A 12226-nucleotide genomic window follows, 5' to 3' on the forward strand; every position below is an offset into this window, starting at 1 on the left:
AACAACAACAACAATGGGGACTGTTAGCTATAGTTTGAATAGTTTCTTTGCCTTTGAAATGGGTTCCCAAGTGAGTGTTAAATTGTTCTCCATATATATTTTTAAAATATCTATAATAGATCAGAAAAACAACAAAATAATAAATATGAAAAGTGAAACAAATTTTAAAGTCCTTGGTGCTGCTGCCTCGAATGAACCTTTTTTCTAGGAAAGACAATATTATCTCATTTGTTTGCATAATGAAAGAGTAAATCATTAGAGTCATAATAGGATTGATTTGGTAACTTTTTTTTTTTCATCAACCCCAGCTGGCAGAACCTTGTCTAATGTGTAAATCCCAGGATGTATTGCTGTCCTTTTGATGAAGTGACATTATTTATTTTCTATAGACAATAATTTTATTCCAGTTTTTCTTCTCTGGGCAATTAGGGAATCTTCAAGTCTAGCCCATTATTCATGTGGGAGTTTATAAATCCTTCTGAAACATGAACGGCCTTTTTCAGTTTGAACTTTCTGTCAAGAGTCTTTTATCCTCTCTTTTACTACCACTCACAGGATATATAACTGAAAGAGCATGCTATACAAGAGAGCAAAAATCTTTATCTTTCAAACTACAAGTCCCAACTTTACCTGCAAAGTCAATAGCAGAGTACTCCTGAAAGCAGAGTAAATAAAAAAGTAGTATATATGTATTTAATCTGTATAACTATTAATTATTTATATAAACAAATTAATTTACTTATTTATAAGACAAACCTAACTTTATTTTTGATGTGTTTTTTTTTATTCTTTTTTCAATTTTCCATAATAATATTACAGAATGAGTTTTGTAATATCTTCTACCAAAGTTTCTTGAAAGGGGACTTTCAGAAACTCTATCCCTTTGCTCTCTAACTGTCTTGTGCTAGCTACCATCTTCTATAGATTTTTTACATCGCCGTTACTGGGAGTATTAAATGCAATAGACATCTGTGAGTTTGTGGCATGTTTGTTTTTCTGATATTAGTTCAATTCTTTCTTATGGTGACCAGCTGTAATGTGAATTTTTCATACTGATGTCCAGGTAACTGGTTAGAGATACAGGCATATACTTCAGAATGGGCCAACAAAACAACCTTACCATTTTCAGAGTTTGTGTAAAGAAAGGCATGTGATCCAACTAGTTCACTTAGAGTCTTTCCTGTAATATATTAGTCAAATATCAGATGAGACAGTCTCTCTAGTAAAAACACTTAAAACTTCCGTGATATCAATATATGACTATTCAACCACCATCTTGCCTGCGAAGAGAAGAGGGTCTGTTGAGGAGATGAACAGATCGAAGCAGAGTCCTACTGACAACATCGAAGTTGCTGAGCTCAGTAAACAGAGAGACAAATAAGCCTGGAGACCCAAGCCTGGACAATGCTCTACAGTCCAGAGTTGTCTGAACCCAGATAAGCTAGGGCTTCCCAAGCATGTGACCCAGTTTCTCACCTTAAACACATTAGCACTGTGTTTCTGTTGCTTATTTTCAAAACTAATATTGGTAATAAATTTCAGGTTTATTTCTGAACTTTTTATTGTTGCTATGTTTGAACCAATTCCTCCCTCCACTGTATCAGTTCATCTCATTGGGGACCTACCTATTTTTGGCTGACACTCCAATTTACTAAGCAAACTCCCCCCTGACAACATGTCCAAAGGACCAGAGAGCCTGTCTCCCCATCCTGGCTTCTAAGGAGCATTCTGGTTCCACGACAAATACTTCCAAGACAGATTTGATTATTCTTCTGGTAGTTCCTGGTGCTTTCAATATTCTTCTCCAACACCATATTCAAATGTATTAATTCTTCTACAGTCTTCTAATTCTTTGTCTGACTTTCACATGCATATGAGGCGATTAAAAATACCATGGCTTGGGTTAGGCACCCCTTAGTTCTCAAACTGATCTTTGCTCTTAAACACTTAAGAAAGGTCTTTTGCAGCAGATTTGCCCAATGCAACATGCCATTTGATGTCTTGAGTGCTGCTTCCATGAATGCTGATTATAGATCCAGGCAAAATGAAGTCATGATGTTATTTATTGGTCCTCTTGTAAGATTTTTGTTTTCTTTACATTAAGATGTGATCCAATCAAGTGCTTGTCACTTCCAGCAAGCAAGGTGTGTCATCTGCATATCACAAGTGGGTATGAGTCTTCCACCAAACCTGATGCTGCCCACTTTTTCATATAATCCAGTTTCTCAGATTAATCACTCAGTGTACAGATTGAATAAGTATTGCAAAAAGATACAATCCTGGTACACACCTTTCCTAATTTTAGACCATTCAGTGCCACCTTGTTTTGTATCTAGGTCCTACCTTTTGGTTTAAGTACAGGTTCCTCATAAGAATAATTAAGGGTTCTGGAATAACCAGTCTTCTCAGTATTGTCCATAGGTTGTTATGAATCACATAGTCGAATGCCTTTGCATATTCAATAAAGCACAAGTAAACATCCTTCCAGTATTCTCTGCTTTCAACCAAGATAAATTTGATGTCAATAATGATATCCAAAGTTCCAAGTCTTGTCCTGAATCCAGCTTAACTTTCTGGAAGCTGTATGTAGATCTACTGCTGCAAATGTTTTTGAATTACCTTCAACAATATTTTATTTGCAAGTGATACTAATGGTACATTAGATAATTTTCAAATTCTACTGGGTCACCTTTCTTGGTAATCACCACAAATACACATCTCTTCTAACTGGTTGGCCAAAATAGTATCTTCCCAATTTCTTGGTGTCGGTGAGTGAACACCTCTAGCACTGCATCAGTTTGTGGAAACATTACAGTTTGCATTCCATCACATCCCAGAGCCTTGTTTTTATCAATGCTTTCAGAGCAGATTGGATTTCTTCCAGTACCATCGACTCTTGGTCCTATGCTACTCCCCTAAATGGTCGTGTATTGACCAATCCCCTTTTGGTACAGTGACTGTGTAGTACTTCAATCTTCTTTGGATGCTTCCTGTATCGTTCAATGTTTTGTCTGTTGTTGTTAAGTGCCATTAAGTCCGTTTTAACTCAAAGCAATCTTGTATAGGGTTTCCAAGGAATGGCTGTTGAGTTTGGTTTGTTGACCTTATAGCTCAAACTGACCTTGTGATCCAGTTTTATCCTACAGCAGCATACTACGACTCCATTTTGCCTATGAAACCCTTTAATATTACAAGTCTTCGCTTACATTTTTTTTTTTCTTCAGTTCTTTCATTTTGAGAAATGCTAATTGTGTTCTTCATTTTTGGTTTTCCAGTTCCGGATCTTAGCCCACTTCATTATACTTTACTTTTTCTTCCCGAGCAGTACTTTGCATTTTTCTGTCAGTTTGTTGTACTGCGGTGGCTTCAATGTTGCGGTGGTCCTGAAAGCTATGCCAATAAATAGTATTTTAAATACTAGAAGAGTCACCCATGATGGACAGGTTTTAGCAGAGCTTTCAGAGTAAGACAGAGTATGAAGGAGGCAGTATGGACCACTTCTAAATGGTTAGCCACTGAAAACCTTAGGAAAAGTAGCAGAGCATTGCCTGATATTGCTGAAAGATAAGCTACTCAGGTCAGAAGGCACTCAAAATACAAATAGGGAGTCCTGGTGTGGTGCTGTAGGACAAGGTTTGGATTGCTAGCCACAGAGCTGGTGGTTCAAACCCACCAGTTGCTCCTTGGAAACCCTATACACTGTCACTATGAGTTGGAACTGACTCCGTGGTACTTAACAACATGCTAGCTTAGTGGGTTATGAGTTGGGCTTCTAACCACATGGTCATCAGTTCAAATTTAGCCACTATGTGGGAGAAAGATGAGACTTTCTACTCCCATAAATATTTCTAGCCTCAGAAACCCTACATAGGCTTGCTATGAGTCAGAACCGACTTAATAGTGACCAAGCAACTACCATACTTACTTATTACATATCTAGCTGTCCTTCAATCACTCCTCTAGGCATCTGGTTTCTTGTCTTTTTTGATGCAGTCAAGCTAAACTGCTGCTATCAGTACAATTATTTGAAACTTCTTCATTACATATATCCTGAAGTTGAGTCTATATCTTCATTGTTGTTGTTATTGTTAAGTACCGTGGAGTCAGTTTGGACTCATAGTGACCCTGCACAGGGTTTTCAAGGCTGCATATCTTTACAGGAGTAGAATGCCTCATCTTTCTCCCGCGGAACCGCTGGTAGTTTTGAACTGCTGACCTTGAGGTTGGCAGACTGACTCGTAACCACTATGCTACCAGAGCTCCTTATTTTAATTAGTGTGGAAAAAAAGCCACAAAGCCACTACACACACAGTAAAGTGAGCATAATCAATCCTTGAACTCCCTCAGAAATAGATATATTTCTGTTTGTTTTTTATTTCATGGTGTTTGGATGGACTATCTGAAATTAAAAATTAAAAAGCAGAGTTGGGGGAGAGGAGGAATGTCTATTATATTTCCTGCTGTCTACTAGGTACTTAATGGTGGTATTTTGTAGGGTTATTATACTGTCTTTTTCACTCTTTAAATTATCAGAAAATGTCCAGAATACTTATATTCATTATTGCACAATCGTTCATCAAGATTCACTTTAGTGTGGGCAGCAGTACCCCTCAGATTTCCAGAAGTCCACTCTATGTGACAAACCTCAAAGCTACAGTGCAGACCCAGTAGCACGGTTATCAGTCTCTTTTCTCTTCCTGGTTCCACTTTGCTAATAACAATTTACTTCAAAGATGACTAGCAAAGCAATCGACTTTTTGAGAAATTAAAGTACAGTCTGTAGTCCTTGCTACAAGGTTTGGAAAGGAGTCAGAAAAGTCATCATTCCAAGCATTAAACTAGCCTTTGATTTATTGGGTGAATGATAAAGTTCTAATTATTTAGGCATTTACTCTCACCGAAGCTGCTGTTCTCACCTGCAATTTCTAATAGGTACAGTGTATTTATAACAGGAATGTTTTGTGTTGATGAATTTAGCACTTTTTTTAAAAATCAGAAAATGACCCATTTTATTTATGTCATCAGAAGGGAGAGTATTACATGCCATATGCTATAACCTATGCCCAGAGTCCAGGCTCCCATGCCTTTCTATGTTGACACACCACTGAAGTGCAGGGATGAAATGCTTCCGTTGCTTTTCAGTATTGTGGGTTTTGGTAGCTAACAATTCAGAAGTGGTCAATGCCTTGTTCATTCTAGCCTGTCTTAGTCTGGAATTTCTGCTTAAGCCTGTCCATCATGGATGACCTGGCTAGTATTTAAAATACTGAAGGCATAGCTTGCAATATCAAAGCAACATACAAGCCAGTATGACAAACCGACGGATGCTGTGTGGTTACCTTGATGGAACATATAGATAGAGAGAACAGCTAATACAAAAAAGAATGCAATGACCTTGGTGTATGCACAGAACATAATGAAAACAATACAATGAGATAATGAGAGCACAGTGAGCAAATGAGAGAAGGGTAAGAGGTAATGACAGAAACAGAGGGAGGCTTCAATTCTTTCTGGGTCTTATGCCTGAGGTAAATATTTTGAATTCAGTTTTAAGTATGACGAGAACCCATTAGGAAAATTTAAACTGGAAAGTGACAAGTAACTGCACAATATTGGTAGCTACTTATGAGATGAGATTCGTAATTCAAAGAAAAACTCTAATAACCAGATCTTACTTGGTACCATGGAGTCCTGGTGTGGCACTGTGGGTTAATGCGTTGGACTGCCAAGTCATCTTGAACCCCAAGGTTGGCGGTTTGAGCTCACCAGTCACTCCTCGGAAACCCTATGCAGGGTTGCTATGGGGCAGAAGTGACTGGACAGCACTTCACAGTAAGACCTGGTATCATAGTCACTGAGAAAGAGTCTCACAGGAAGTTTGATCTGAAAGGAAAAAGTAATTAATTAGAGGTGTGTGTAGGTACATATGAGGGGTGACTCTGCTAGAACACAAGAGCCCTGTGACAACAAGGGAGTTTGGCCACTGAAAGAAATGAAGATGCTAAAGAGGCTGGAGTCCAAAGAGAAGTACACTCTGAAGTAGAAGTACCAACTAGGGCTCAGCCATGCAAAGTGGTAAAGGCTATCATGAAGGTTTGGGTTTCTTAAAAATGCAAATGAAGTCATAAAACGTTCTGACCAGGAAAGAAGTGGAGCTGTCCTGGTTCATTTTATCCCTGGGAAAAAGAAATCACTCTAGTCGTAGTGTGGGGGTTGAGAAGAAAGAATTAGTATAGGTATGAGAATTCAGTTAGCACATCATTTTGGTAATTTAGCTTTTTGTTTTTTGTTTTTTTTTTTTAAATAGTAGCTTGACTGTGATGACTAAAAGCCCTTGTGATGCTGCAGGATAAGCACAAGACTGCTAACTATGAATTTGGAAGTTCAAACTCACAAGTGGCTCAACGAGAGAAATATGAGACTGTCTGCTCCCGTAAAGATTTACAACATTAGAAAAGTTGGAGGAACAAAACCACCAGCCACTCCTTAGAAACTCTATACAGGGTCACTATGAGTCAGAACTGACTTGATGGCATTTTAGCAGCAAAAACAACATGAGTAAGAATCAACTGAATGGCAGTGAGTTTTGTTTAATTGATCTTGATTTATATGACAGCAATAGAGATGAAGAGGGAAAATAGATTAGATATTTAGAGTTAAAATAGGCAAATTTGGGACAGATTAGATGAAGATGAGACAGAACAAACAGCAGACGACTTTTACATTTGCATTGAAAATTAAGAGAGTTATCATTGACAGGGAAAGAAAATATAAGTGGAACAGTTACATGCAGGAGTTGGTGGGTGAGGTGGAGAAAGTATATAGAGTGAAGGAATGCAGTCAACTTGCTGAGTCCAGAAAGTATGAGAAGAGCAGAATCCCAGAGGCATGTGCAGACAATGACTTTCCAGTAACTGGCCAGGGAAGGATTTCTCTTCTATGTTACAACATGAGTGTCAGGGAAATCCATGTGGCAAAACCAACAACAACAAAACAAAACAAAAGCAAAGGCAACCCAATTTTTTTCATTCTTCATGGTTTCAAAAAAACATCCAATAAATGCTATACACTCTGCAAGTGCTGGAGACACAATGATAAACAAATGATATTACAAAGTTTATGGCCTCAAGTTTAGACTCATATAATACTAACTGTTTTCTGATCCCAAGCTTACTCTCTGTTTTTGACTCATAATTTTGATTTTAATGCATCTTTCCTACAGGAAAAAAAAAAAAAAAATGAAGAAAAGAGAGGAGCCGGCTGGTCAGAGGACTTGAATTCTTGTTTTGGTATTCAGATTTCTAGTGGAACATAATTAACTTGCATTCTATATCCTGGTAAATTCATTTTGCAAAATGTGAATTTGCCCTGTTACCTGGGGCCACCCTGAGTAGGTAAAGAGCCTATGGAGCTTTTTGAACCTGAAGGGCAAATTAGTATTTACACTCAGGTTTTTATCACACAAACAATTGTGTAATACTCTTTTCATTGACCAGATCTGCAGAATATTCATACTCGAATTAAGTGTAATGACTAAAATAAAAAACTATCTCAACAGGGAAATAAAACTGTAGTGTCTCTATAAATATCCTCAAGGCAGCATTTTTGGACCATTCCATACCTGAGTTAGTTTTAAAGTGTTAGGCACAGCTCAGTTATCCCATGAAGACCATTTAGCATTATTTGAATTAACACTCACCCTTTCAGGTCTTATTGTTACTAACATTTAACAACCTTGTTGATTGGTTAATTCATCTTCCACTAATGTTCCCAGCATGCAGACTTGACAGACTATTACCCTCTTTGTAAATGGATTATTTGGTGTTTCAAAGTGGAAATGTGATGTGACATAGCATGACCTGTTACTAAATAAACTATTTAAAAACCATATGCCAACTTACTTTGTGATTCTATTGATTTTTAGATAGGGCCTAGCCACATTAGAGAATATTTAACAAAGTAGCCACTTTTACCAAACTGAGGGATGGGGTGATGTAAAGAGTTAGGCAGATCATGGTATGAATCACAAAGTCTCTTGCATGCTACCAAATGCCTTATTTCCCAAGGTTTTCTACACTTCACAATGTTTTCCAGGATTACAAACAATGTGTTTAAAATATCTAAACGTTCATAGTAGTAGAAAGGGTCTCAGTAAATAGATTATGAAAAAAAGTGAAAGTGTTATTACAGAGCATTATTGTTTTCAGAAATGCAGTTTCTGAATTAAAACTTTTTTTCTTTCAGAAAAATAAATCATCATGTAAATGGTATTTGGGACAGATCCAGACTGCAGGTACCAAAGAAGGTATAAACATTCTTTCGTTACAAAAACAAAATTAGCTTCAGGTCCTCTAATGCGATCTATGCTAAATAAGAAACCTTTAAGTTTAAGTATAATTGCCTTCACCATAAATGTACCTCTGTCAAAAGCAGACTTTACTCTATAATCTTCAAATTCTGTACCATAAAAATAATTAAACAATTTTTCCACCCAGGAATGAAAAAGGACTGTTGGCTAAGAATCTCCATCTTTCTAGAGATGCCTATGATCTGTCCTTTTTGCCTTTCTTCAAATTTAAAAACTGATTCTGAGGTAGAGCACTTTGTCATCTGAAGCCCCATTGATACATATGAAGGAAAGCTTAACTATGTCTTCTTGGTCATTATTGTTCTCATTAGGTGCCATCAAGTTGATTCCAGTTAACAGAAATTATTTGTGCAATAGAACAAAACGTGGCCGGATTCTGCACCATCCTCATTGTCTTTGCCATGTTTGAGTTCATGGTTGCAGCCACCATGGCAGTCCATTTCATTGGTGGTCTTGCTCTTTGACTTTCTACTGTATCCAGCATGATGTCCTCCTCTTTGGACTTGTCCCTCCTGATAATATGTCTAATTTACATGAAATAGAATCTTGCCATCTTGCCATCTAGGGGACATTCTAGCTGTACTTCTTCCAAGACAGATTTGTTTGTTCTTCCTACAGTCTGTGGTCCTTTTAATATACTTTGCTTACACCATAATTCAAATTCAACACTTCTTCTTTAGTCTGGGCCATCAATGACAACTATTCACCAGTAAAGACTGAAAAGAAGTCAGAGGGAAAAAAAAAATCATGAAAATTAGATGTTTAATACAAGCCTTACATTTTGATGGAGGGAATTAAATGTAACAAACACTATGTCTCTACTATGTGTCAATCAAGTCTTTGGATGGTGTTGTTGTTGTTAGGTGCTATCCCTATGTACAACAGAACAAAACACTGCCCCCGTCCTGAGCCAACCTCACAACCGTTGCCATGCATGAGCTCATCGATGCTGCCACTTTGCCAGTCCACCTTACCAAACATGATACCCTTCTCCAGCAACTAGTCCCTCCTGAAACTATGTCCAAAGTATGAGAGACGAAGTTTGGCCATCCTGGTCTCCAAGGAGCACTCTGGTTGCAATTCTTCCAAAACAGAGCTACTGGTTCTTGTGGTAGCCTGGCACTTTCAATATTCTCCTCCAACACCAAAATTCAAAAGCATCAATTCTTCTATTATTCACTGTCCAGCTTTCACATGCATATGAGACAGTTGAAAATACCATGGCTTGGGTTAGGCACACCTTAGTCCTCAAGTTGACATCTTTGCCCTTCAACACTCTAAGAAGCTCTTGTGCAGCAGATTTTCCCAGTGCAATATCTTTGATATCTTGACTGCTGCTTCCATGAGTGTTGATAGTTGACCCAAGAAGAATGAAGTCCTTGACAACTTCAATCCTTTCTCTGTTGATAAGAATGTTGTTTATTGGTCGAGTGGTGAGGATTTTTATTTTCTTTACATTGAGATGCAATCCGTACTGAAGGCTGTGGTCTTTGATCTTCAACAGTAAATATTTTAAGTCCTCTCTAATTTCAATCAAGATGGCGGATTGGGTAGATGTCCAGTGAGGAGCTCCGTCAATGACAACATGGAATACTGGGCAAAGAAGGCTCAGGGGATGGTGCTGGAACTCTGAAACACATATAAAAATATGTTTGGAGGATTGGAGTGCTTACAGCTGGGGGAATTTGTAGGAGAATCCAGAAATCCATTGTTTTCTAGTTCAAGATGCTCAGCTGTTCCCGGAGCCGCCATCTTGGGAGGGAACATTGTGATTGTATCAGGGTTGATATAGAAATTTAAAGTGATAGTTTTGACATAAAACCAAATGGCCACCACTTGTCTGTCTGTCATGCTGGGGTGGCTTGAGTTGCTGTGATTGTGAGGGCTATGCCACCGATAGCTTGAATAACCAGAAGGGTCACCCATGATGGACAGGTTTCAGATGAGCTTCCAGACAAAGATAGACTAGGAAGAAAGAGTGACAAACTACTTCCAAATGGCAGGTCACTGAAAACCTTATGAATAGCAGAGAAACACTGTTAAATACAGGATCTGAAAATGAGCCTCTCAGGTTGGAAGGCACTCAGAATGCGACTGGGAAAGATATGTCTCCTGAAAGTAGAGTTGACCATGATGATGTGAATAGAGGTAAGCTCGTGGGAGAAAAGCACACAGAACCTTCATTTGCTGATGGGCCACAACTCAAAATAAAGAGAAACAACTGTAAACATCTGTTGAAAATCGGAACATAAAATGTATGAAGTATGAATCTGGGAAAATTGGAAGTTGTCAAAAATGAAATGGAACGCGTCAACATCGATATCTTAGGCATTAGTGAGCTGAAATGGACTAGTATTGACCATTTTGAATCTACAATCACATGGTTTACTATGCAGGGAATGACAAATTGAAAAGGAATGGTGTTGCGTTCATCGTCAAAAAGAACATATCCAGACCAGTCAAGAGGTACAATGCTGTAAGTGATAGGATAATATCCATGCGTCTATAGGGAAGCCCAGTTAATACCACTATTATTCAAATTTATGCACCAAGCACTAAAGCCAGTGAGAATGAAATAGAAGAATTCTATCAACTTCTTTAATCTGAAATTGATCAAACATGCAATGAAGATGTATTGCTCATTACTGGTGATTGGAATGCAAAAGTACGGAGCAAAGAGGAAGGACCAGTAATTGGAAACTATGGCCTTGGTGATAGAAATGATGCTAGAGAATGAATGATAGAATTCTGCAAACCCAATGATTTGTTTATTTCAAATACCTTTTGTAGACAGCATATCAGACAACTATACACATGTACCTCACCAGATGGAACACATAGAAATCAAATTAACTATATCTGTGGAAAGAGAAGATGGAAAACTCCATATCATCAGTTAAAACAAGGCCAGACAGACTGTATAACAGACCATCAATTATTCATATGCAAATTCAAACTGAAGCTGAAGAAAATGAAAACAAGTCCATGGGAGCCAAAATATGACCTTGAATATATCCCACCTGAATTTATAGATCATCTGAAGAAGAGATTTGATACATTAAACACTAAAGACGGAAGACCAGAAGAGTTGTGGGATGACATCAAAGAACATCATAGGTGGAGAGAGCAAAAAGTCACTAAGAAGACAAGAAAGAAGGAAAAGATCAAAATGGATGTCAGAAGAGACTCTGACACTTGCTCTCCAGTGTAGAGATGCTAAAGCAAATGGAAGAAATGAAGAAGTCCAAGAGTTGAAAAGATGGCTGATCGGGTGGAAGTACAGTAAGAGCTCTGTCAGCAACAACACAGAATACCCGACCAAGCAGGCTCAGGGGATGATCCCAGAACTCTGAATCACATATAAAGGACTATTTAGAAGGTTGGAAGGCTCACAGCTGGGGGAATCTTTGGCAGAAGCAAGAAATATATTGCTTTCTAGTCCAGGACGCTCAGCTGCTCCAGGAGGCACCATCTTGGGTGAGACCACATCAGGGAAGGATCAGAGCGGCCACAGACGCCTGGCAGAATCGCAGAGTTAAAGGTGTGGACATTCTTTTCTTTTGGTAGCTGTTCATTGGTCCCTTGCTGTCTGCGCACCTCCATTCTGGAGACTATAGGGGCGCTTGAGTGAGTGGGCACACCAGCCCCACCCTCAGAGGGTTCTACTACACATGCACACAGATCTCCTTGAAATTTAAAGGTACAGTTTCCAATTAAAACCAAACAGCCCTGAACTGTTTACCACTAGAAAAAAGGCCTGAAAAGGGATTGTGGGGCAGGACAAGCAGACAAAAAAAGGAAATAAGCTGAAAATTAAATCTTAAATTCCATCAGAGCTTGATCAACAACACAGAACAC

Source organism: Chrysochloris asiatica, unplaced genomic scaffold, assembly GCF_000296735.1.
Source record: "Chrysochloris asiatica unplaced genomic scaffold, ChrAsi1.0 scaffold00032, whole genome shotgun sequence".
NCBI lineage: Eukaryota > Metazoa > Chordata > Mammalia > Afrosoricida > Chrysochloridae > Chrysochloris > Chrysochloris asiatica.